The 24,221-nt window shown below is 44.3% G+C and overlaps 1 protein-coding gene across 3 annotated transcripts in view; it reads right to left on the reverse strand.

The window, feature by feature from the left end:
- Positions 1-24,221, reverse strand: part of CD34 (CD34 molecule) — a 71,203-nt gene that overhangs the window by 32,360 nt on the left and 14,622 nt on the right. For 2 of the 3 annotated variants that reach the window (XM_059717648.1, XM_059717645.1), the window contains one exon: positions 11,846-11,991. The gene's annotated coding sequence lies outside the window, so the exon portion shown is untranslated. Of the gene's footprint in view, positions 1-2,607; positions 2,720-11,845; positions 11,992-24,221 lie in introns of all 3 variants that reach the window. The other variant, XM_059717647.1, reaches the window with a different exon arrangement.

Raw genomic sequence — 24,221 nt, forward strand, 5'->3', positions numbered from 1 at the left:
CAAAGGGAACTGCAAATGCTCTATCAGGAGCAGACCCAAATATTCCTCCTAAAGGCTTAGAGATGCAGTTGTAATAACAGGCCTAAGCTTATGGCATCAACTCACCGTTATGCTAGGAGACATGAGATCAAGTCCTGAGAGGTACTAGCCAAACTGAAAGGCCACCAATGTTAATAGAGGCTGCATGAGCTCAGCCAGCCCACAGCATTTTTCCCTTGGAGGAGTAGTATAATGGCTCTCCACTTCAGAGGGGAGAAGACAGCCATCTGGACCTACTTTTTATGGTGCTGCCCAGTACTATGGCACTGTTCCCGAGTCTTCCCTCATTTATCTGATTTATCAAACTTTTAGCAGCAGCTCTATATTTAAATTGTAACTTTTTGTGCCAGGGATGGTGTTTTCTTGGGCCTTGGCTTCCAGACATTGCCACAACAGAACCAATTGATGATGATGATGGTGCAGACGTTGACCAAGGCTTGCTCTGTCCAGAGCCCATTTTTCATAGAATCATAGAAAAGCAGGGTTGGGAGGGACCTCGGGAGGTCACATCTAGTCCGACCCCCTGTTCAAAGCAGGACCAGCCCCAGCTACATCATCCCAGCCAAGGCTTTGTCAAACCAAGTCTTGAAAACCTCCAAGGATGGAGATTCACCACCTCTCTGGGTAACCTGTTCCAGTGCTTCACCACCCTCCTAGTGAGAATATTCTTCCTAATATCTAACCTCAACTTCCCTCACTGCAACGATTGAGACTAACTGTTTGATTTCTAGGTTCTCCTAAACCTCCAAAGAGCAGTTGCTTCTCCAAGTCTTATGACATGCACCCACCTACCACTTATTTCCAATGAAACATATAGTTGGGGCTGGTCCTACTTTGCGCAGGGGTTTGGACTAGATGTGACCTCCCGAGGTCCCTTCCAACCCCCATTTTCTATGATTTTATCCCTAAGTGTGTTGTTGGCACGTTGGCAGACAAGTTTCCTTGGGTGAATTTGATATCTTTTATTAGACCAATTGCACATTGGCATTCATCAGAGACCTTTGATCACACACTTACTGCCTCCTCATCTTCCTTGGTGACCAGGGGACAACTAGCCCTCCTGTCCATTATATAAGTGCACAGCTTCATAGCTCCAGAAATTGTACCAAGTAGATATGGGAAGCCCTAGCATGAGCATTATTTCCCCATGCAAAGTAAGAGATCACTGTACAGGGATAACATGTATTTTTAATTAAGGAAAGACTTTAGATTGCTTAGACTTTTGTTGGAGCTGAGCTCTCCCTCTTTATAGTCTAGAAGGAAGAGCTTTAAAAATAGCCACCAATGGGAAATCCATCACTTTGGCAATGGGGTTTGAAGGAGACTAATCTGTCTGAAAGCTTCACTATCTCAGGAAGTGTCAGTGCTGTACAGGCAGCCTGGAGAAGGGAGATAAGCATCTGTTTAATAGGCGCAGAACTCCAAAGGTTTAACTATTGTTTGGCTGTTCACTTCCTCATCGTTAGGAAAGGTACAGGCCAGTTGCTTACAGCTGCTCTTTGGTTGCACTTGTGTCCATAACAAGAAAAAAAGAAAATCGCCGAAGTGTTTAAACATATATCAAACAATAGTGCATGTTATTTAGCATGCACTATTGTTTTTAATCTATTTAGCGTGCACTATTTTGCAAATCTTTTTTCTCTGGTCAACTTGAACGTTTTATTGGGAGAAAGCAGAGGTGAATGATGCACTGAGGCTGATCTAGCAAACAGTTACATGAACAGGCCAATATGCATGTGTTATTACTGCCCTAAAAATATGCACAACAGTGACCCCCTGGCACTTCCCCACCCTGCAGTCAAGGTGTGAGCTCTGACTTCCTTGTCAAATCCTGAGCTGGCCTCTTGCTGTCCTAAGATGCTCCTATAGTTTCAGCTAGGGAAGCTCTCTGTTACTTCATATCCCCTGATACTTTGTGTAGTGTCACTACATCCTATTAAACACCTGCTGCATTGCCTACCAGAGGTGGCTGCCTTTCAGCAAACACTCTCCCTACCATATTTTGCAAATGCTTCAAGATACCTTAAGGTAGAAGATTCTGTACAAGCTTAAGTAGAGATCTCCATGAAGTGCCTGCAGTTAATCATTGTGCCCATCAAACGTTTAGTTGGTCCTCCTAGGGACCTGTAGAGATCAGACCCAGATGGCAAGTGCCCACAGAGCTGGCATAGCCCGTTTTCCCTGCAGGCTGATTAGTTATGACAAGCCAAGTAAAGAAGAAGTAAAGAGAAGTTTGATCTCCCCACTCCATTAATACATGTCCAGTGAACAGCCCTTAAGGAACAACAACTGCGTTCCTTTCTCTATTCATTTTCTAAACATATTAGTCACTTAGGGACATTTATTTTTTTGGCACCAATTGTTGGCTTGAAACATTTCACTGGCTTAAAATACTCTTTTGTGTTTGTTTTTTCCTTCTTCCTCCTCCTCCTCCCCATCCCCCTATCCAAACTCTTTAAATATAAAGCGAGCGTGTTTGTCCAAGCACCGAGCGGGTGTCGTGGACAAGGGGTGACACACTAGAATGATTTAGAAGCTATTTTGTTGTTCCCCTACCCACGAGGCTACCTTCACGAGCCAGATCCTCCCTTCCTGTCCTGAAGGACTTGTCCGACGACCAACCGTGGCAATATTATGAACTGTCACGAAGTCCAATAGTAGAAATTTTTGGAGATGTGTTCTGTAGGTTAAAGAAAAAGTTTTAAAAAATAAGTGTAAAAGTCCTAGTAAGTTTTAAAAAAACCTACCTAGAAGCTTCAATAATTTTTCACTTGACTGGGCTCTTAAAACCTGTATTTAGGACTAAGGTTAAGCGTAGGTTTGCAATCATCGTATAAAGATATATGGCTACTCTACTTAGATGCATGCTGGGCAAGTGCATCGTTACTCTGGCTGCACGATATGATGCATCCCAGATTTGTTGCCTACCGCTTCCATAACAATAATCAACACACAGATAACCAACGTGTAAATGCATCAGCCACGTCAAACCACAGCATCCACCTTCTGTACTTTTTCACACAGCTGTTCTGCATAAAGGCGCAGGCTTTTCCTGAGTTACAACTGAAAGAATGTTTCCAGAGTAATGGTTAAGGGCTGGGATTTTATTTATTTCTGTATTTACTTTGAAGAAAGATCTGGCCTCTACATACTCCATCTACAGCATTAAACAGGTGTTTTTGATTTATTATTCCCCTCAACAGGCACTGCTTATGCACTCACACTCAACAGGTCCTCCCCCTCTACCAGGGAGGTCAGCAAAAATATGATTATTTTAATTGCGACGTGTAAAATGTGTACACTTAATTAAGAAAAATATGCTTTTGGAAACAAAAACAGACGTATAAGTTGTTATAACTAACAAGTTCAAAGGGTTTTAAAGTAGTGGACTCAGTGAAATGATTCCACTTGGACTCTATGCGAAAAGGGATCATTCAATACAGATGCTGCAGCAGCAACATGGGAAGTCTGGAGGGGAGAACTAGAGGGTTTGGCCCTAGACATTTGTATGTCTAGATCAGGGATGCTCAAGCCCAAATCCAGCCCCCAGCACCGTGTGATCTGACCTGCAGGGCTCCCTGCTGCCAAATCTCTGGCCCTATGGAGAGCCCTGGACTCTGCACGCTAGCCGGGCCCCAGGGTCCAACCCCAGCATGTGGGGCTCAATCCAGCCCTGCACCACTCATCTGGCCTGTGGGATTAAAGGACTGAGCACTACCACTCTAGACAGTTGGTTTAAATGCAGCTGAGATTGGTGGCAACTGAGCTGATGTACATCGGTAACAGCGTTCATCGTTTTGCAGGATAGCAATTTCTGGGTCTCGATCTACTTTTCAAGGCGTTGCCATCTGTATAGTATAGTATAGGCTAGTGTATAGCTAATAGATAGCCATCTATATCGTTTGAAGCAATTTCATCATATCCCGCTAATCAGACCACCAAATCAGTGGTCCAAGGAGATCAAGAATTGAACTACCTGCAAAACGTGCATTTCTTTTTTGATTTCTGAGGTAGCTATGTGGGCAAGGGGGTGTCTGAGAGCAATTGTGCTGCCACTAGCCATGCCTCTCCTGTGGCTAGAGGACTGCAGCCCCCAGGGGCGTTTGTACACCTCACGTTTGTTGCCCTTTCTTGCACTGCAACGGCGTGACTGTCCGCACAAAAAGAGAGTTAACATGGGAAAGGTAGACATAATACACTGCTGAAAGACACTACCCCATTGCTCAATCATTCAAAAGCAAATCTTGCAGTCTTTCAGCAGACACGCTCTTTTTGTATACCTACCAAGCAGAAGAAATAGTGAACTCCTAGAAAGCAAGGTTAAAATAGCAAAACTTACTTTGAGGCAGACATACAAAAAGCCTCTTTCCTCCAATCGGTCTCTAAAAGGAGGGAAATACTGCATTTCTGAGACAGAACAGGCAAAAACCATACAAGTGCTCCAGCCTGAGCAGCTGCTCTCAACTGAAAACCATTTGTAACATACTGAACACTGGAGGGGGAAAAAAGGATGAAGCGGATGCCAGTGAGGTCAACAACTAGTCAGAGAAAAATGGTGAATAAAAACCTGTGTTGTATTTTAAGTCTCCTTATCTCAGGAAAGTGAGAGGAGTTAAACTAGACCCAAAGAGGTTGCATCTCATAAGAGGTTAGAGTGGAAGCAACCATTTAACAAACACTGCAACATCGTTACACAACATACCCCATTCAGGGAAAAACAGCTGGCTAGTTAGGGAGCCTATCTATTGTTTCTGTCCCAGAAAGAGACATTAATGAAACTTATCTGAAAAGGGTTTTTTTTCAGTTCCTGTTAATCCAAGGACAGTCAGAGGAAAACAGCTGTAATGGAGGGATCTCAAAAGGGAAAGATTTTTGCATCTATTTGGAAAGAAGAGACCACATCCCTTCCTTCTCCAGTAAATTGAAAACATTGCATGGGGCTGTTCCTTACAGTTTAATGGCTCATTTTTTTACAAGATGTGATCCTAGGGCTATTTCCTTTCTTCTGGGAGAGTCCGTGCATTGAGATAAATATACAAAGCATGACAAGTTTGCAATGACATAACTCCCAGGGGAAGTTCGATAAGGGAAAGGACAGACAGAAAGACAGAGGAGAGGACAGAGATTAACTGGTCACACTGTCATTACTATTTATCACTACATTTGGAACGTGTCAGAATCTCATTAACCTGGCTGATTTCACCGACGGCTCTTCATTGCTGCAGCGTCCAAAGTACTTAACTATAATAAACAGCAGCACAACAAAACACCAATAAAAATCATTAAAGCATAAGTCTTGTAATTTAGCGCACAGATTAGCTTCTCCATCCAGATCTGCAGATTGCTGATTGCAATTTATTTCCCCATTTATGGGTGTCATGTGAAAGCGTGAGTCAGATTTATTACTCAGATATTCCATCCATCACTGTTACAGTCAGTCTCACTGGTGAACCAAGTAGATATTACTGAAGACAGATAAGAATTGCTTAATTTGACCTTAATTTCCGATAAATGTTATTTGCAACACTATATATTTTACACAGCAAAAAATGGCTACTTTCATAGTGCATCCATAAAATGGGCCACCTCTAACCGCTGCAAATTGACAAATAATGTGCTTTATATATTATGTGAATACAAGAAGCACGTGTAATTTTATTTATGCTAGAAAATATTTTGATCAGCAAAACTCCAGCACTGGCAAAAGCAGAGGGCATTTCAGGTCACAACCGAGATGCATTGACTTAGCTACGTGGAGCAGTCTGGAGCAGGGGGTAACAAAAACCCAAGCAGATGCACAAAGGCAGCTATGCCCATTTGGTGTATGCATGTTGTAGGGGTTGTCGGCGTGTCCGGATATACACAGGTATATCAGCGGCGGTCTCAACAGCCTTTCTTGGCAGTTGCAAAGCCTCATGTTGCAATGAACAATGTTCCCGTGATGGCAAAGACATGACATTTCTTGTCGGTCACTATCTTAGGCCCACAGGCTGAACAGGAATGCAAAAACTGCCATATCAGACCGACGGCTCAAATAGTCCAGTGTCCTGCTCTCCAGAAGTGATAGGCAGCGCAGGGAACAGTTTAAGAAAGGGGGCATGCGTAGGGTGATGCAGCCCCCGTTGTACTCTCCCAGTCACCAGCAGTCATCGGTTTAAGGATGTCCTAAACCTGATGTTATAACCCCAAACGTGTTGTTTGATAGCCCCGATTGTCCATAAATTCAACTAACCCCTTTTTGAACCTGGTTATATGGTGCTATACACCATATTAAGTCCCACGGCCAATGAGTTCCACAAATTGTGTTGAGTGAGAAAAGGTGTCTTTCTTTTGTTTTAAATCTGCTGCTTGATAAATCACACTGGGTACCCCCTAACTCTTGCGTTCTGAAACAGAGGAGTAGCTCTCTGTTCACTTTTCCCATGCGATTCATGATTCCCCTTCAGTCATTTCCCTCTCTTTTAAGAGGACAAATCCGAATCTTTTCAGCCCTTTGTCGTCTGAAAACTGCTTCCTCCCCCTGATCATTTTTGTTTCCTTTCTCTGTTCCTTTTCGAGTTATACCGTAGCCTGTTTTTAGATGTGGGGATCAGAGCTGTACGCACTGTTCAAACTGCTGATGCCCTGTGTATTTGTACAGGGGCATAGCGAACTACTTGGGCTGATTTTCAGCTCCTTTCTTAACGGTTCCTGACATTGCTCGTCTTTTAGCATTGTATGCACTTTGGCATTTCCATCAACACCACATTGACTGCATCCCCCCCTTATCCACATATAAGAGAAGAAATCCATCATATCAGACGCATGATTTCCCTTCACAAAAACCCTCTTGACTCTTCCCCAGCATATCAGATTTATTTGTGGCTGACTACTAATTCTATTTTTGATAATCAAGTCAACTAGTTTCCTTGGAGCAGAAGTTAGGCCAGTATATAGTTTCCTGGGCTGCTTCCTGACATCCTCTGTGATAGGGATCGATGCAAAGAATTCATTTATCTTCTCTCCTACGGCCTGCTCTGGCCTCTGAGCGCCCCTTTTCCACCTAATTCCCACCACCTTTTCTCTTACCTGACTTCCTGGCCACCTTCCAGCTTCTGATTAGTGTTGGCAAGCCACTCAATTGACAAATTAGATATTGCCAATTGACTGCATGTTTTTGACCGGTCAAAGATGATAACAAGTTTACAAAAAAAGTGCTTTTAAAAAAAATAGTTTTCTGGACAAAAATATGATTTTATCATTTTTGACACATTTCTTAATGGAAAATGTATACACTTTTCTGTGTATTATTTGGACCTATTGGCAATTTTTTACAATTTTTTGACTGGTAGTTGACCAGTCAATCAACCAAGCAAATCCCTAACCCCAGGTCTGATGGCACCCTGTAGGGGAAAAAGTGCAAGGAGGATGATTATATGATGTAATACTGCCCTCTCATGGTAATCTTTGTTTTTACAGGTTTAAAAAAAAATAAAAGATCCCTTATTTACTTATAATTTATCGCTTGCCCTCGCTGAGGCAGCATAAAGAAATGCATAGCTAGCGATGGGCATCCCAGACTCTTGCACGTAAGCCTCTAGAAAGGTGCGGTCTTCTCTGACTTTTTTCACACGTTGTCTTCCAAGCCTGATGTGAACATTAACTGATATTGAGACGTTACTTAAGGCTCCCTGCAAGATTGAAATGGGAATACTTATCATCTGATACAGGAAAACTGAGACATAAGGAGATGAAGTGCTTTGCTAATTAACACACTGAACCAGTGCCAAAGCAAGGAAGAGAACCCAAAAGTCCCGATTCTAGTTGCTGTAAAACAGTGTCTCTTTTGCAGTACGTGACAGTCATTTTAAATGCACACACAGATTTCCAATTATTTCACAAGGTGCTTGACAAAGTTCCTAATATTTCTTAAAATGACAGCATTTTTCCATCTTATAGTTTGGTTTAGCTTACTGGGATATAAGCCCCAAAGCCTGCCACTGTTAGGGGGTCCTTTCCCAGTTAAGTTCTTCCTATATACCCAAGGACCCATTGCACTACTCAACCCTGTATTGTAGCAGCCTGTGGTCATTATTAACGGCACTGTAAGGCACAGGGTCATAGAAAAATAGGCTGGAAGGGACCTCAAGAGGGGCTGGAAGGAACTTAGAATAACTCTTTGCTAAGTTGGGATCATCTTGTTGGAAATGTTCTAGCCCCGTGTTTATCTAACTGCTTATAGACCTGTATGTAAACCTTCCCCGTATAAAAAGCCTAGTGGAACAGTTTACTTCCATTTGTGGGTACCTAGCTGCAAGTCTAGCCTGAGGTCACATGGGAAAAAATTTTGGGAGGTTGTATCCAAGTCCCCCTGATTGTCCACCTTCACCGTGTTTCAAGAAACCCACGCAGTGCACTCTCTGCACAAGAGACATTTAGGCTTCAGTGCAGCGAGCTACAATTCAGCATGACACGCACTGGCAGCGAGGTGAAAGTTAAAAAAAATATCTATCTATCTATCTATCTATCTATCTATCTATCTATCTATCTATCTATCTATCTATCTATCTAATCACACTTACCAGCATCTTGGCCAAAATACAACTTGAGTAACACTCTTCCACTTTCAAGCTCTTCACATTTCCAGTTGGCTACAGTACTTATTCCTTCTCACAAACCTGCTGTGTGCTATTAAATAGCTATCAAGCTCCTCCCTAGAGCTGGCTGCATTTCAGAAGTTCAAATAAAAACCTTCAGGAGAAAGCCACTAAGGAAATATAAGAATAATACGTTATAAAGGCAATTGCCTGATTAAATGGAAGGAAACCTTTCTGGACCTCATGAATAAAAAATGACATGGTATTTCTTCAATGAACATTTCCCTCTGTTAAAATGTAGGAGTGGGAAGGCAACGTCTCAGTGATTTGGCATCTTTATGCTGGTGCTTGAGGGGTCCATCAAGCCCTTGTGCTGGTGCTTGAGGGGTCCATCACAGACAAATTGGATCAAATAAATTTTAATGCACTTGCTTGAAAACTTGGGGGAAAGAATAATCAGCCCAGAACCTAACAAGCTGTAGAGAAAATATCACCTAGCCTGGAAGTTTGCAAAATGGCTTTATATAAACCTGAAGTGTAACAGGTGTGTGTGTAACTGCTGGAAGCATCAATGACCTATTGTAGCCCAACAGACATGTTAAAGGACAAGAGTAGCCAAGAGCATCTCCACCCCCTTTCCCTGCAGCTGCTGGAGGCACTAATCATGGCGCCTGGCCGCATAATTCAAGCATTCCTTCTTTGAGAGGTATTTGCATCTGGGAGATTTGGTTCAGCCTCATCTGTGAGAGCTTGTTTCAGGTCAGTGCATCTTTAATTCACTGAAACGGGGAACGTTCAGAACAAAGCTTTGGCACAGGGATAGGCGACCTTCAAGGAGGTTTGGAAATGCACCCAGAAGTCCAGACGCTTAGCTCAATCTCAATCAAGGACCAGAGAAAACGTGTCAGACTCAAAAGTTCTCACAAGAACGGGCTTTCTTCCTGCTCCTGTTGAGGCTTAAGAGTCTCACTTTCACACAAAGGGTTGTATACCTCCAGTCTTGGCCAAAACATACCACAAAAGCATGGAGACCAACAGCCAAAGAGCAAAGGAACTTGAAAGTTTTAAAACAAACTTCATCAAAACTTTAAAAGGGCTGAGTACTGGGTGGAGTTTAGTGTGGCTGATAATAAAATGGAGCATCTGAAGAGCACTTTCCATCCATAGACCTCAAAACACATTAGAAATGAGGCTGGTGTCAATTATCTCCTTACGGCTGAGGGGAAATGGAAGCACTAAGCGGGAAAGCATTTGCCAGGATGTCACGGCTGGCCAGCGACAGAGACGGGAGCAGACGCCGGGTCCAATTCCTGGGCCCTGATTCTGTTCTGCTGAAAAGCGTTGGCTCCCTGACCAACAACCCTCCACGCTTGCCTCTTTTTTCATTTGTTTGCCTGAAAATGCTGTAGATGGAGGGAGTTTAATTTAATGTTGCTTGTGCATTAAAAAGAGAAAGTGCCTGAAAATCTGAACAGTCAAGTGAGGTAGTAACTATGAACATTAGACATAATTGGATAGTCTGAGATCATTGGAGAAGCAACATTAAGCAGGATTAGAAAAAAACCCCTACATTGCTATCATTTTCAAGGAGAAAATCCCCTCTGGCTGTAATTTATGTAAAGTAAGCACAGTGTAAAAGCAATGACGATATTTTTTCCGAGGAGAAACAGAGCCTCAAGATTTAGTGTCTAGAACAGACATGCGGTATCAGTTCTGTTTGGGACACACTAAAATGGCTTTTGTAGCTCATCAGCTCTGGGCGGCAGTCATCGCGGGTCCTGCCAGCTGACAGGGTAGGGCTCATCACCTCCGGAGAGGAGCAGTCAGCACTGGGTCGTGCTACAGCCCGGGGCCAGATGGCGCCGTCATGCCAGAAGAGCCACCTTTCCCACCAGCCATAAAGCCAATGGCAGCTGTGAAAGATCCCCTGGTACTTTTGAAGATGGTATGAATTAAAAAGGACCCCTCCCTCCTCCCCATCACACTGCTGCCGATTGCAAGCAATGCTGAGTTTTTGTCTGGAAACGGGGTACAAAAGGGTGGAGCGCTTGCACCTCTCAAAAGGGCTGAGCCGTAAACAGATATCTCAGCATACCCGGTAGTAACGAGTCAAGTAAAACCAGAGTGCCTGTGCTTGGTACTGGAGACATGAGATGGTTTTGTTTCATGGACCTGCGCAGCAATTATGAACACATCCTTGCTCTCCAAAGAGCACCTGCAAAGCATCACATGCAGACAGAGGACTGATTTTCCAGGCCTTCAGGTGTCCTGCTGATGGTGGGTTTCGATGCGTCTCGGCACGGTTTAGGCAGGGAAAGAGGATGCTCATAACATCTAACTAGATTCAAAACGTACTTTGCTTGTATAGGTGGCAGCAAAGAAACTGGTATTGGTTTCCAAATGCTCAACTCATACCATTGCCTGGATGCGTGGCATCACCCTTCCAGGGTAGCACTGGGGCAACATCTGGGGGACACGGTGTAGCACTAAGAGACCACCCTAAAATTCTCTCTCTCAGCCACATCAGTGATAAAGGGTAAAATCAGAACTTATATTGAAAAATAGCGCACGGCCATCCAGCTCAGACTGGACTAATGAGATAGTATATCACGTTTGCTTGACTTTTTCTTTAAAGCGAGGCCCTTTCATTGACTACCAAACTTGTCTTGTGCATGATCAGGCTGACCGGATGGTTCAGTAGACGGGAGTTTTTATCACGTAGATTTTTAATTTTCGGTCCAGGCCAGGGCCGTAGAAACTTGGAAGTTGTTACCTTCTGCGAGCTGTTGGGTTGGTCTAGGGAAAATTACTGCTAGTCTCAGTCTTCCCCAACTAACTACCCACCCACCCACGTATCACCACAAAAATGAGACCCTCTGTAGATGTTCACATGCTAGCTTTAATCGAGCTAGTTTGGTTACCCATAGTAATCAAGCCTAAGTGGTCCTTGATTTTACAATGGCTAATTACCCAAATAAGGTCCTAGGGAGGATTGTACAGCCTGTGCTGCAGCTCCTACTGCGATGGCTTGGCTGCCGTTGGTACCAATGAAGGCGAGATAAAATGAGTGTGGGCACGTCCGCATATGCTACAAACACACGTCTTCTGATACCAGACTATAGATTTGCTTTATAGCTCCATTACTGCACTATGGGGTTGGCTAGCATTACGCCTTGTCCTCCAAAACCCACCACACAGATGACAATAAAAGAAATCTCTATTCAAAATACCTTTTCCATTTTGTTTTTAAAGTTGTCTTGCTGGGGTTTTTTGGGGGTGGGAGGTGGCATAGAGGAAATCAATGACTCCTTTCTTCCCTTGACTCTTGAAGCAAGGATGCAACAGCAAGACTGTACCGAATTCCCAGTTAGATGACCTGAAAAAAAAAAAAAAGACAGGGCTGTGTTAGCAATTATAAACACATTGCTAAATTCAGACACCACTTATTTATTGATGTGTGTTTGTACAATAGCAGCGGCTGGGAAAGCTGCAGACTCCCAGCTACCTTCTGATGGCACATAATAAGCACAGACAACATGCAGACCTACAGTGAATAATAGAACAAAAAGCTTCTAGAGGCACTGAAAATCAAAGCGCATAGGCAATCAGATGTTATCCTGGTAAACCTCCCGGGAAAGGGAGCGAGGGGCATCCGAGGAACACAGCACTTATCAGGGAAGGAGGGAAGTGTTACAGGAAGGTTATGTTAAAATCTAAACATTCAGGGAGAGAAAAGGGGAGCGTAAAATTTTACCTAGGGTTTCCGAGTCCAGAATTGCACCGTACCACATCATATTCTTAACAAGGCCAGATATCGTAGCACATCCAGGTTATCATGACATGGAGATCACAGGTCAAACCCAAGACTATGTCGACAATTCAGGAAAAACAAAGTTCCCGTGACAATGCAAAGACCTTTCTAGTGACGGTAAAGTGGCTTTCTAGCGACGTACAGAAGGACCTGTTTGTATTAGGGCGGTGCATAGGGGCCACCATCAAATATTAGGGCGTGAAGTCAGACTTTTGCACTACAAACCAGGTGAAAGTGAGCTTTTGCATGTTCTCATCCTAAAATCCCATTGTAACTAATTGGGAAAAGGCAACTTTTTATAAATTAAAAAAAAAAATTAAACTCTTGTCCTTGCTCTAGGACAGCCATGGGACTGGCTCAAGTTCAAACACTTAGAGACTTCCTTATTTTTTACGATAAGCAAATGAATAAAAAAAATAAAAAAATGAAACATTGCAGACAACAATTTCCAAACAAATTATAGGAAACATTCACAAAGGAAAAAATGCTGCAAAAATATACATGCAGATATGCCCAAATACCTATAAATCAGTTGCCAAACATATTTTGATATGCATCCTATGTCCGGCGATTGGGAAACGTCAGCTATTTTTAAACTACATATTTAACCTTTCTTTTCTTTAGTGAGTATTTCCAATTAAATGATTATGCATGCAGCGCTTATTCATACACTGAAGTTCACATAAGTGAGATTAATCCAGTTTGTCACGATGATCTTTTCCTTACTGCTGTTGATAACAACCTCTCAAGAAAAATGCAATTTTAAAGCATGTAACAGCTAGACCTCGTGTTTCCATCAGACAAAGAGAACTCCGATTTTTATTTCTGTATGGATTTGTGTGGTGTGTGTATTTGTATCGGGGTGGGCAAAATGCGGCCTGTGGGCTGGCCCGCGGGGCCCCTAAAAAGGTAGAAAATTAATATTTAGCTGCCCCTGGCTGCCTGTCATGCAGCCCTTGATGGCTTACCAAAACTCAGTAAGCGGCCCTCCACCTAAAATAATTGCCCGACCCTGATTTATATCATGAACGGGCTCTAAACAGGCAAAATCCAAAGGCTATAGTATTATTTCTATACCTGCGTACTAGACCTGTGCAAATATATTTCTCAGGTGACCTGACTGATGAGAACCACTGCTAATCCTCAACTTTATCCAGTGTACTTAAGGTAATTATTCATGAGTTAAGTAAGCAAATGGGTTTGGCTGATGTTAGGGACTAGCTCTCTAAGCATTAATTGTTTCAAAGCAAGTACTCGGATTTTCTCCTTCACTTGCTTGTGTAGGACAGAGGACACAAAAGACAAGCCTGACTTAAAAGGGAAATCCTGGATTTGGCTTTTCTGTCCTTAGGGCAGGCTCAGCTGAGGATCCAGAGTTTTCAAGTACCTTGCCTAGAAGTCAGAGAGCTCAGGAGTATTTTGTTACGAACATCACGACACAAATTGGGGAAGTGCTCTGCAAATAATGTTCCTTGCAATGTTGAGATCCCTGAATTGTATTAGTGCACAAGGAGGAACACACCTTTATGGGTCATCTATGGCACTTGACTCCAGGGCTGGGGACAGACATTGCACAAAACCAGTTCAAGTGATCAGAAACTGGTTTAAACGTGTAACAGAACAGACGTTCAGTGCGCATAAACCAGTTTGAGAATGGCCGAAACCAGTTTGAGATAAACCTGGTTGAATGCAGTATCAGACCGAACCGATTTGGATCAAACCGGTTTATGCAACGTCTGTCCAGACCCAAGGACTTCCAGCACCAGAGCACCATTACCGGCCCACTGAGCTAGCAACTCCACTAGCTGGCAGCAGTAGTGAATTGTTATCCTCTGGAAGTGAAAAGCAGGAAACCTGTCTGGCAGCATATCACAGACAAGCAGCAGAAAAAAGCCAAAATTAATTACAAAACTGATTGCTTAGCAAAACTAGACCAATATGCAGAAGAGGTGGCAAAATACATTAAATGTTTAGAACAATTGCTCTTTTCCTCTAAAGTGCAAATTATGATTTAAGTAAGGAAGAGCGTGCAATTTATCTCAACAGCATCTTTTTATATTGTCTTCAGTTCACCGGTATGCACACAGTATCAGGGGGTGTCCTCTTAGGCAAGCACTGCCCTGGGAGACTCTGGATGAGAGAAACCATCTTAATGTGCCAATTATTTTATTATAACAGGGTCTGGAATCTGCTGGTGTTAGAATAATTTAGCAATAAAAAAACCTAACATTTGGGGCCTGAGCAGCTTAATGAGACATCTGAGATGCCTTTAAATTGTCCTGTTTACCTGGCTCTCATTTATCTTGATGGCCCCTGGCCTAGAGGTTAAGTGTATTTGCAGTGGGTGATAATAATAAGTGCATTAGACATCCCCAAGATAAAATAAGCCTCCTTAGCATAATGAAGAATTAATGACTCTTAATTTTTCCAGAGACGGAGAAAGGATGTCAGAGCTGATGGATGCTTGCTGGGTGCAGCATATTTGTCCTTTCTGTGCTCAAGCTGGCACCCTGTCACCTTTCACAGCATCTGATGAAGCGAGTATGAGTTCATGCAAGCTTAAGCTCACTATAGATCTTATTTTGTTAGTCTGTAAGGTACATATCTACCCTGCCTTCACCCTGTCACCCACCAAACATGGTGAAAGCTGGCCTTGCACTAAACACCCCAGGTCATAACAGGGGTATCGTGAGTGCCTCTCCTCCAAAGGTTGCTACGCTGATAAGGATTCAGGAAAGGCAGCTTCCAGCTGAGAGGTCATCTCATTTTCTAGGCCCAGAGGAGCTTCCCTCTCAACTCACTTGGCAGAATCATACTTAACTATAGCAATAGCTCTTCCCCTCTGTATTTTTTTACATCTATCCGTTGTCTTTTGTTTGATACTTAGAAAGCAAGTACATGGGGCAGGGGCCTTCTTTAATTTTCTTATGCAGGCGTGTGCAGCGCCTAGCATAAACCCTATGTGGGGCCCATAGACACTGCTGCAATATAGATATAGACAGATAGATAGACAGCAGCATCCTAATAGTAGGTAAACACACCCATGACCAGGGAAGAACTAGGATGATACAGCTAACAACTGGCTAATTCCTTGAAGTAGCATGGTCTCACGGGACTGACACTATAGCTCCTCTCTCAGAAAAATGCAAGTTCATACTGGAGAGGTAACCCTTAATAGCAGTTTCATACACACGCTCATCAATGCAGCAAATACGGCTTCCAATTCCTGATGCACAAAGGAACGGAAAATGATGTTGTGTATGGGGAAAAACCAAGGATGAAAGCTGGAAAAAGAAAAGAAAAGAAAAGAAAAAGGCTGGCTTTCCCTTCTCCCATCCCCAGACACCCCCCGCTCATGTTACTCTGTCTGGTTTTATGTATGAATTGATGTTACAGCAAGTACAAGTGAGCCCATAGTACGCTCAGCTGCACGGGGACCCGGGCAGGCCGCTTTTGACCTTGACCCGCTGTAGGCAGCCAGCGTGGACCCCCCAGGGTCAGCAGCCACAGCACATCTACCTTTCCAGGGGGGTTTATGGATGACTTACCCCTGACCTATTATTAATAGGAACTCGAGGCCCTTCAATTACCTTTTCCTTTTAGGTAACTTCTTTCTCTGCTCCATCAAATACATTTTCCCCTTATGGTGCTGTATGCACTTTCACCAGAATTACTTCTGCTGAAGGTCCTGACCTATTGCAGAACAACCTTCGTCAACTGTTTATGAGAGACAGAGCTCCCTTATAGGGGGCTGATGATATTTTGTGCTTCTGCAGTGTCTTTTCTTTAAAAACTTCAGAGTGCTTCAGAGTGAGCCAACATCACCCCAGGTTTAACAGGTGGGAGCAAGTACAGTTCCAGATGATTTGCCCAAAGACAAATTAAGAGTCTCTAATAATTCCAGAAACTTGATTTCTGGTGCCCGACTTGTGTTCACTAGCACTACATTCATTAGCAAGCAGCAGCAAGAAAATTCTTTTAATCAAAAAGGAGGAGATTTATTTTATTTACAGAGCTATAGCATCTCGTTCCTGGGCATGCTTGGAACCTAAAAAAACCCACCACATATAAAAACAGGGCAATTTCAGAGCCCGGCCCCAAAGCATCGAAGTTACAAATAAGCAAACATCCATAAATTAGATGCTGAAGGAAAGTCAGCTCCTCCAAGATACTGTAATGAACTCGCCAGTATAGAGAGAGAAAGCACAGCTGTCTGCTGGGCAGGATTAGAAAGTAGGATTCGTAGGCCCTGTGCTCCCTAAAGGAGAGTCCCTGCCTCATCCCAAGTCACAAGGCTTTGCTGGTGGTGCAGATGGGGTTGGGGCGCTGGCACGACACACTTCTGAAGAGCCACATTGCTGTGCGGCCCATTGCCAACTAGGAAACTCCTAGCTGAGGAGGGCTTTACTACCTTGTCTTTAGTCTCCGGCATGGAAGCTGCAGAACACTTCTTCTGCCTTCAAAGATTGCAGAAAAATGTCAAAGGTACATGGGAGAGGCTGCCTCTTTTACTGCCGAATACAAACAGGAAACAAAGGGAACAAACACAGTCTTCTTGGCCTCTCTTATAGAAGCCACCCAGCAAGTGGTTCTGACTTCCAGCAAATTCAATCAGGAAGTTTAATAACAGGCAGGGGATGGAGAGGCTATAGGTGAAACTTGGCGTGCCAGCCGCCTGCAACGCACCTGCTGGGGCTGCTTCTATTCATCTCTCTTCTCCCCTCTTGCTCCTAGAGACACTTTCCCAGTGGCTGAAATGCACAATAAGCCCTTGTTGACTGCATGTTTCCAGCCCTATAGGTTCTCATTATTAGGAGAGGAGGAAAAAAAATGAGGAGCAGACACAGTCTTACAGCTTGGAAAATAAAACAAACAAAAACACGTCTCCCCCTTTCTATTCCCTGCCCCCACGCCAAGTAAGATGAATGAGGAAAATTAATTGCAGCTGTCAAAGCCGCAGGATGCACCAAGTTTGCTCCTGGAAAACTACAGACACTCGCAAAAACTTAGTGAAAACATGAAAATAAATTTACGAAAATGTAAACTGAGCAGAACACTATTGAAAAATGAGCCTGTCCCCCTGAAACAGCAGCCATGCTTCAAAACACAAGGCTAACAGCAAGTCCGTCGTTCCACATTTCTTACAACAGCGTCTATTAATTTTCGCCCTTAGGACGGTAAAGATGGGGAGCAAATGAAACCATGTGCAAGTAAACAGGGTCTCCATGTCTTTAAATCCAGCGTGCTGGCAGTCTGACACTGGATCCCAACACGTGATTTCTGAAAGTATCTGGGATCCAGATAGTAATTAGCCCCGCTCATTTGCAAAGCTAAACTGGGAAGAGCTCAGAGACCTGTGTGCAGGTATAATACGTGGCACCGAGGATAAGGTGGACCAATGCATTTCTATAGTTATTAGCTGTAGGTAGCAAGAAGGGAAGATGGATGCTTTAGCTTTTTCCCTTTTATTTCCTACAGGGAAAATGACTCAACACATGCGGCTTTTAAGGCTGTGTAACATGAGTGGGCGCAGCGAGAGATACTGTGGAAATAGGCTGATTTGCCTCTGGAAGGACCAGTGTCTGACATTTCATCTCTTTACCAGAACTCACGCTCAAACTTGGGAACGGGGACCTATCACCCACAGCGGCAACTCGGAGCAAAGGTGTTAAAGAGCACAAGTAATACAGCATCATTTAGTTAAAGAGTTCCCGTGACAAGGAGCATGCAATCAATAAGGAAAGGCTAAAGCTCCATTACTTACATGAAATGCTTCAGAGAGATAGCTTTGGAAATGCGTGCGATCTCCTGGGATTTCCTCTTGCTGGCTTTGGGTTAATCATTATAGGGTTTTTCTGCACTGGTGTTTTACCATCATCTTGTCTCATTAGACGAGTGGCAGAGTGTCAATAAAAAGACTGCATTATTGGAGCCAGATCCCTGCATAATTTGAGAGGATTGTCATGTCTAATGGCCAAGACAAGAGACAGGGCCTGGACACCCGGGGTTCATTCCTGTTGTACCATCAACGTGCTTGGCAATCAGCACCTGCGCCTTAGCTTTCCCTGCAAGAATAGCTTTGCGACGTGCAAAATGAAGTGACCAGCTGGCTCAGGGGGTTGGAATAGATGGCTCTTGCTGCACGGACCAACAGGGATGCACAGTTCATCTCTCAGTCCCGCTCGGGCATCGGGTTCAAGATCCAGCCTCCGGCAGTTAAGAACATGCTGCTGACTTTCCATCTTAACTGTTCCCCCTCCCCTGCTCTAACCACTAGCCCACACTCCCTTACCCAGGAAATACTGCTTCATTTTCCATTGCTTGGAACAAACCAGGCTATAGCACGTACCACCAGCTGTTCCCTTAAAATGCAGAAAATACAAATGAGTTCGACAGCCTGCCTAGGGACTGCTCTGCTCTAGCCTTGCAGTCTCTGGGCAGCTCAGCTCTCCAAAGCCACAATGCAGCCACGTCCAACAGTCGACTAAGAAGAGACAGATTTCCCCCTTCCCTTCATGTATAGTCTTACTCATTTCTTGCCAGGACAACTATCCCCCCACCCCCGCTTTTTAGAAAAAAAATCTTTCTCCCCACTCTGTGGTTCTCATAATTATTTTGGAATTTATGGAATAATTTGTCACCCAATCCTGAAGAACAAATCAAATGTCAGGTTCGCAAAGCTTTTTAATAAAGCAGATGGTATCACAGGCCTGTAAATCTCCTCCCAACTTCGAGGCATCTAAACGCTGACAGATTATCCATTTATGGGCAGATTAATCCTGAACAGTATGAACACTGGGAAGGAAAATCCATGATTTTGTCTCCACAACTGAGAAAATGAACACTTTAATATGTACACCGCACGAGAGCGGAGGGGGGGGACATCTATTGTAACCATATGGAGCAGCTGGCAAAGTTCAGAGGACTTTGGGAAAGAGCTGTGCTCAGAAAGTGGGTGAAGATCAATTGTGTTTTCTTCCAGTTTCCTTAAAGCCTGCCCTCTTGGATCTCATTTTCTTTACAAGTGAATCTCATGCCGCTTAATAAGTCCCAGGCCAGCCGTCCCATGGACTCGAGGCTGCTATTTATCCACAGAAAACACACGGCACAACAGGCTGATACGATACAGAAAGCTTCTGCCGTGCTTCCCCAAAGCCTAGCCTGAAGGCATTGCCTGAGCTTTTCTCTCTGCAGCAAGTTCAAGTTAGTCTCGACTACAGCTACCGATTGCTGCTACTTGCGATGCGGCTGCACTTGCCAGGGGTGGGAGCAGGTTCCTGCTACCTTTCTTAATGTGGGTAATTTCCATGCCTTGCTCTGCTTCCTTTCTTTCTTCCCCCAACAGCTCCTCTGTGCCCTTCCCCATCCTCTACGTAGCATCCCCAGGGCTTCTCCCTGCACACGGTCTGTTTTCTCCATGTGTCCTGCTTTTGCAAATGCATCAAGGAGGAGGGATTAAGTGGGACTGGTCTGCTGGCTTCATCCTCACTAACTGCACAGAAGTCCTCTCCCTTTATGTGCACTGCTAGGGGGGAGTGATGGCAAGTTGGATGCCAGACGCTCTATCCTTCGAATGAAACCAAACAACATCCTTTTTCTGCCAGGCTCGCAGCGAACCCCGCCTTTGAAAGAATTACTCAGAAATCTTTCCCTTGCCGTAATGCTCTTCTATTTCCATAGCACTCTCCATCCCAAAGCACTTTCCAAAATGTTGCATCTACATAAATGCATGCCTGAAACGTCGCCAAGCTTTGAGATGGCAGGGAGCAACTCAATCCTGGGCAGAGGGAGTGAGGAGACTGGGGCAAGCTTCGTGAAAGCAAGCCAGGGGATTGTTCAGATCCATCCAGAGCAGTAAGGGATCCGTTTTCAAGGTCTTGTAACAAGCAGCAAGGGATTCAGTTCATCTGCTTCGGCAAGATGAAGATGGCTTGATAAACTGACCATGAAGACACTCCAGCATGTTGCAATATGTCACACCTGATGCTTGGGCGTCACAACTATCCCCACTTCATCGGAGCCTGCACACTTGCTTTAAGGGCTGCTGTTTAGAAGTTGCCTGCAAGGATGAATGCATAAATCCTTGGGCATGTGTCAGCTATCCCTTTAGCAGAATATAGTTGGCAGCCTCCTCCACTAGTGCTTGCTTCCTTGTGTTTTTTATTAATTTTTTGTTTATGAATTTTAAACAAACCTTCTTCCTCCCCTCTTATTTTTTCTAAGTCACCTTCCCAAGTTGGCAGCTGTGAAATATTAATTGTCTCATTTGAGGCCTGTCATAACTGTCAGAAAACATCAAACCAGTTTTCTCGAGGAGCAAAGCCATTTCAAAACATGATGCAGAGAGCTCCTTATACTCTGGGGGAAGGCTGGGGCTTTGTGCATGTAGTACCTTGACTTTTTCCTTCATATCTATCCACTAAAAGGAGAGAGGGAGAAGAGACTATTTAAATTTACAGGTCTCCATGGCCACATCATGCTGCTTATGATGCTGATGGGGAAGAAGGCCAAGAGATTTCTCCTGCCAGACTCTTATCGCAGAGCAAAGGGACCCTATTTCTTCCGTTTTCTGTTATTCAGGTTTTCTCTCGCTGCTTTGCTACAAGTACATTTGCTGGCATGACAGTGACAGCTGATGAGCATGTAATAGTGGTAGATATCGTCAGAGCTGCCAACGGTACGGATCTTGGGCAAAGTCAAGAGTCTCGAATGGGATGAGCCGTTGGACTCTGCAATGCTGCCACATCCAGCGAATATCAGAGCATACAGCAGGGAGAGGGTCTAAGGCAGCAGAGCTGAACTCTGGCTTGCAACGAGGCCCCTGGACCGAATGAACCTCTTCTACTAGAGAACAAACTGTCACAGACTGGTTTAACTAGAGATCCAAACTGAAGTCATCCTTTCCATGCAGAAATTGCAACACCCCATTGCATAAGTTATGCAGGAGCTGAAAGAGAAGCCGCAGAGGGATAAGAAGCGTCTATGCGATTGTAGGAGTCGGTGTTCCTTGCACATTTTGCAAGAAGCTCCCGGTTCTGACAGAGGTGTCCTGCTGTGCCGGTTGCAAGGTCACAAACAATGGCTATCATGTCTGCTAGCTAAGACGTACAGATGTGTGGCCTAGGATCTTGTATTCCAGGAATACAGGTGCTAATCACCTGAGCCAGTGACGATGCCGCATTCGTCGTGGTCAAATCGGTGCAGCTACTATGAGGCAACAGGAATATTATGTAGCTACCCCGAGTTGCTTTGTACCTTATGTTGTCTAGCATTTGCCAAACATTATTAAAGGAGAAAACATTCCCATTGAACCCATCTGTACGTGTTTATCAGAGCAGAAGGGCTATATACATACACTGCAGGGTGTCTAGAAGGAAATAAATTCCTAGTTCCACTTATGGCTTAGGGGCTGTCAACAGTGCTGTTATTCACCTTCCTTCTTACAATGTTTTGTGGATGCTAATGGAAAAAAAAATCACGGGGAAAACCCCCCCCCAGAGAAACATGGTCTCCATTGTTAATATGCAACTCTCCAAGGGCCCGGGTGTTAAAAGGACTTAAAGGAACAGTGTGGATGTGGACTGTTAACATAAACGGCTGAATATTATACACGCGCACTTTGCGTTTTATGGATGAAAAGTACTTTATGAGACCTAAGTGCAGCAGTCTGTTCTCGCTCTCATTGTGTCCCCCCAGTGCACAACCAGTCTGGATGCATATGTAGCCGTCCAGGCGCGCAGAAGAAAATACTAACCTGTGCTTAAGCGGCTTTTCTGGAGACTTACACCACCAAAAAACTGCCAGGGAGGTGACCGGAGCTCAAGAGCTCTGTCACTGTCCTCCCGTGTGACACTAGATCAGTCGTTTCTTTGTCACGCAACTCAGTTTCCCCCTGAGAAGCGATATTTGCTTACCTTTAGAGACAGCTTCAAGATCGACAGTTGGGGAAAAAATGAATATAAAACATCTTATTAATTGATCTCACAAGGGAACAAAATAAAAGCAGCTGCCTGGCAGAGATGCAGGCTGATCTCCCGAAGAGCACTTACGTGGAAAAAAAATAACGGGATACTTGATGATCTTCCAAGGTCCCTTCCAGCCTTACAGTCTATGAAAATGGGTGCTGATGAGGTCCACCAGAGGCTAGTCTTTCATTGCAGGCTTTACTACCATGGCACACATTACATCCGAGCTTATAAAAGTTGGAACAGCTATTCTAAGGCTGAGTATTGCTTCAATATGCGTATGGAGAGTTGGGTAGAAAAGACAGTATCAAACTAAAGGAAAGCAAAGCCCACTGCTGTGTGAAATGTAGCTGCAAGACTCACTGAGCCAGAAAGAGAGCAAGAGATGCCAATCTGTACAGCTGGCAGCGAGGCTAGCTGGCTCTCTCAGCCATAATACCCTGCAGGTATCTTAGAGGATATGGGTGGAGGGGGCGGTAATTCTTTCCTAGTGAGCAACAGAAGAAAACATTAGCATAGGAGACGCTGGGAGAATCCCATTATCAAAACCCGTGGAGTGGTAAATAATGGCATGGCTCTTTTGAGTCAGCAAAACTTTCTTAAACAGCCGAAATGCAACATCAAATGGGGAAAGAAAGTGCAAATTAAGGGGATAGCTACACTAAAATCCAAGGGTGTGGATAAAAGTTTGTGTGGAAGGACCCAAAACAAGCCTTAAAATAGCTAGGGCAGACAGTGATAGCAGAGAAGCAGGGGCAGCACAGAGCTTGGTGGGGCTAGCTGCCCGAGTCTTCACGGTACCTGAACTGGTTAGTTTAAAGCTAGCTCAGGGAACTGCAATCACATCTCTTTGGAGACTGGACAAGCACCGAGCTGGAGTCATCTGACCCCAGCGCTCTTTCCTGCCATGGCAGGCGGTCAGACTCGATGACCTACTGAGGTCCCTTCCGACCCTAACGACTATGAATCTATGAGTCTTCAGATTACCACGTAGATGCATCCAAAAGGGAGCCAAGCCATAGGCAAAGCGTCGAGGGGTGGCCATGTACCAGTGTTTCTGCATTTCAGCGCCGCTGGCACAGCCTGCCTGCTGATAGGAGGCAGCATTACAGCTGCAGACGTCTCTTCCTGGGTTAAACACACATCTGCTGATCAGTGCGAGGGACTCGTGGATTCAATTCTTGTCTCTGTTAATGATCACTTCCTCTGTATTGTGGCCCCTCCGGTAGATCTGTCTATATGGCACAGTACAGTGCTATACAGATGCATCTGAACTAGCTTGGACGCATGAAGAAGGATAGCCTGGTACTTCATGATTTGGGCTAATCATCCCTCATTCCTATGAGGACCTCTCAGGGCTAGTCAAGCACAAGGCTTTAACGAGGTGATCTAGATGCAATGCTTTTGGTACCTGAGCTCATTCAAGTACCTCTGCCTGACACTACATTATGCGGTGTAGACATATCTTGTAGTGCCTATCACTGCAGTAAGTGCGTCTCTTTGCTTCCAGTTCCCTATTCAGAGGTAATGAGACTCTCTCTCTCTCACTTCTGGATCATCATTCATAAGTATGTGCTTCTATTTTAACTACATGGCCTTACTGAATTTCTTACAGCTGCCTGAGCCACAAACATAACAAGCACCTCTATCTATAAAATAGGTAGAATAATACTTCACTCATTCACAAAGGGCTGTGAGTTTTAAGTTGGAAATAAAGTATTTTGAAATGCTGAGATAAGAAGGTCCTGGAAGCGCTATAGGCTCCTGCACGTGGCATGACCGACATAGCTATCTCTACAGTCCAACGGAAGATTAGGGAAGAAAAGAGAC

Source organism: Alligator mississippiensis, chromosome 14, assembly GCF_030867095.1.
Source record: "Alligator mississippiensis isolate rAllMis1 chromosome 14, rAllMis1, whole genome shotgun sequence".
Lineage (NCBI taxonomy): Eukaryota > Metazoa > Chordata > Crocodylia > Alligatoridae > Alligator > Alligator mississippiensis.